Source organism: Nicotiana sylvestris, chromosome 3 (genome assembly GCF_000393655.2).
Source record: "Nicotiana sylvestris chromosome 3, ASM39365v2, whole genome shotgun sequence".
NCBI lineage: Eukaryota > Viridiplantae > Streptophyta > Magnoliopsida > Solanales > Solanaceae > Nicotiana > Nicotiana sylvestris.
Window position 1 is genome coordinate 1,319,391 of NC_091059.1, and position 3,280 is coordinate 1,322,670.

Genomic DNA, 3,280 nt, shown 5'->3' on the forward strand with positions numbered 1-3,280 from the left:
TCGTTTGATGTCTTTTGGGTTGACAGATCTGGGCTGGGTAAGTGCATCGTTTTGGTAAAAAATATCAAACCAATTTTTATTCTCAACCTATGGGAACTATTGGCAAACACTAATTCCAGATAAGTTCTTTATTCCAAATTCCAGATTATAAAATTGGCTTTTATAGGAGTGGGGTGGATTGATAATGACCGTCAGATCAAACATGATCCACGGTCAGGATCAGTTCATTTCACCAAACGATGTCGTTTGGTTTAATGTTGGGGTCGGGCTGAATTGGGGCAATGGGTCGGGTAGGGGTTACGGGTAAGGTCAAAACTCTAGGAGCCCTTAGATCAGAAACAATGAACGGTCCTGATTAAATATGATCATACGTCGTCGTTTGGTTTAATGAAAGAGCTGAACTGGGCCGTTAGATCAATTTGATCAACGGTTCAGATAAACATACCAATACGGTGTCGTTGATTGTCTGGGAATCACCTGAATGGGTACCATCAAAACGACGTAGCTTCTGCCCTATACTACGTCGTTTGATGTCTTTTGGGTTGACAGATCTGGGCTGGGTAAGTGCATCGTTTTGGGCCTGATATTTTTTAGTTAAATGGCCCAGCCCGTTTTTTCTATTATTTTCTCACTCTTTTCATTTTCTAATTTTATTCCTAATTATTAAATTCCTAATTATCAAAAACAAAATTACCCTTACAAAAATATTAATTACCTTTTAACAACTATTAACACATAGACAAAACATTAATCACACAATGACATAATTAAATGACGAAAATAAGATAAATGCATTTTTTGTGATTTCCTTTTTGAATTTAATCAATTCTTAAATGCATAATTAAATCCTAAATATGCATGCAACATGTATTTATATTTTATTTTTTCATTTAACTATAACAAAGCAAAGATTTACGGACAAAACACAAATAATTAATAAATGCCACATAAATTCTAAAAATTGCATACTAAGAGATTTTTGTTTTATTTTTTTTTTGATTTATTTTAGAGTAGTTTTCGTGAGGCAAAAATCACGTGCTCACAGCTGCCCCTCTTTGTGCGGAAACTCGAATAGTTTTCGTGCAAAGATAAAGTGAGCGGATACGAGCGATTTTTGCCTGTTCGAATACTCTGTGGGAAGCATATTTTGAAAATTTTGACCGAACCTCTGCTTCAAAGGTTTCCTACATATCCTTGGTTATAAAGGAATCAGGTCAATGTAGTTCGAGAGGTTTTGGGTAGCTGGGACTACCATGGGACTGTGATGTTACTGCTGTTTTGTGCTGCTTTTACTGCTTGCTGACCTCCTTATTACACCCTGCTTTAAAGGTAAAACAAAAAGCTAAACTAGACTATGGTATATGAATTACAAAATCTTATCTAGATCATGCCCTTGCGTTTCTTGTTGTCTTGATGTCTTGGTGACTCTTGGGCATCCTTTGCTTCTGACTTGTTCCGCATTTCCTTTCATTGTGTATCGTATTTCCTTTATCTGTTTAGGACTCTTGTTGTTTCCCGCTGGGGATTTGGTTGGACTCCTCTGCTTTATTGACTCTACGTGTGCTCCTTTCTTATATGAGCGGGCTCTTGACTGCTGACACTTCAATTGTATTCCCTTATTCTCCAGGTGGGCGCCTGACTGCTGATACTACCGGTGACTTAGGACGCCTTTAAAATTCCCAGGTGGCGACTCTGAAACAAACAAACAAATCCCGTTTCGACTGTCCTTTAATTGGAGAAAACTCCCTACGCCCCCCGCAGGGGCGGAAAAAGGAGGTGTGGCAAATGCATAAAAAGTTTACTCGGTTTAAAATATATTTAGAATATCCTTATTAGAAATAATACTAAAAACTACTTTTTCTATATATAACACTAAACAATCACTTAAAAACTTTCATTATTTGACTTTGCAAATTGATTTGGACCAACTTCATCGTCCCCTAAGAAAATGATAGAAAGAAAACGTACCATGGAACATACTTAGAGGAAAAATATTGTTAATGGAACACAAATTTTTAAGAAGAAAATGCATAAAAAAGTTTACTCGGTTTAAAATATATTTAGAATATCCTTATTAAAAATAATACTAAAAACTACTTTTTCTATATATAACACTAAACAATCACTTAAAAACTTTCATTATTTGACTTTGCAAATTGATTTGGACCAACTTCATCGTCCCCTAAGAAAATGATAGAAAGAAAACGTACCATGGACATACTTAGAGGGAAAATATTGTTAATCCTAACACAAATTTTAAGCAGAAAATGCATAAAAAAGTTTACTCGGTTTAAAATAAAGGCTGCTGGAGTTCGAACCCATGATCTCTCCTATAAAAGAGGAACACATGACCAAGAGAGCTAGCAAGATATATCTGCCAATCAGCGTCATTTCATCTTATTTAACAGAATATTGATAATTTACATATTTTTAGTGAATTTTTCCGGCGAAGTGACACCGCTTACACCAATGTTTTGAAATCTCTAACAACATTCTGGAAGGCCATAAAAGATTGTGGACCAATATCAATTATTCTATGCAGCAGCCTTCAGAAGGATCAGCATTATCAAATAAAACTATTAAACTACTGTTGACATCCCTCCTTTCTTTCAATTAATTTTTTTTGAGCTTTTAAGTTATTAATAATTTAAATACCTTATTTTTGTTACTACTACTACTATTGGTATTAATATTAGTATTAGTGTTGCTATAATTACTACGGCTACGACCAACATTTTTTAGTAGTATTATTATTTTATCATGAAATTATTACTATTTTTGTCGTTATTGCTATTAGTGTTACAATTTCACTATACTAATACTATTGTTACTACTACTAATTATTATTATTACTATTATTATTATTGTTGTTGTTATTATTATTATTTTATTACAATTACTAATTAGTAGTATTATCATTATTATTTTGACTAGTATTACTATTAATATTCTTCTTTATATTGTTATTATTGTCGCTATCATCAGCGTCATCATTATTATTTTTTAAACTATAATTTTTATTGTCAGTTTTCGAAAATATAACTTTTCTTTATTTAAGAGAAATAATAATATTTCTTTTATCCTACACTTTATAAATTATTAGACATTTCATGCAATAGTTATTTTATAGTATTTCATAACTATTTTATTAAGTTGCTATAAATTAAATCTTGTTAAGGCTTTTGAATACTTTAATTAACTTATGAGAATATTGTTCTATTTAGAAGCAAAATAAATTAAATGAAACAAAGGAAAAGTCCACAAAAAATACCCATCAGCC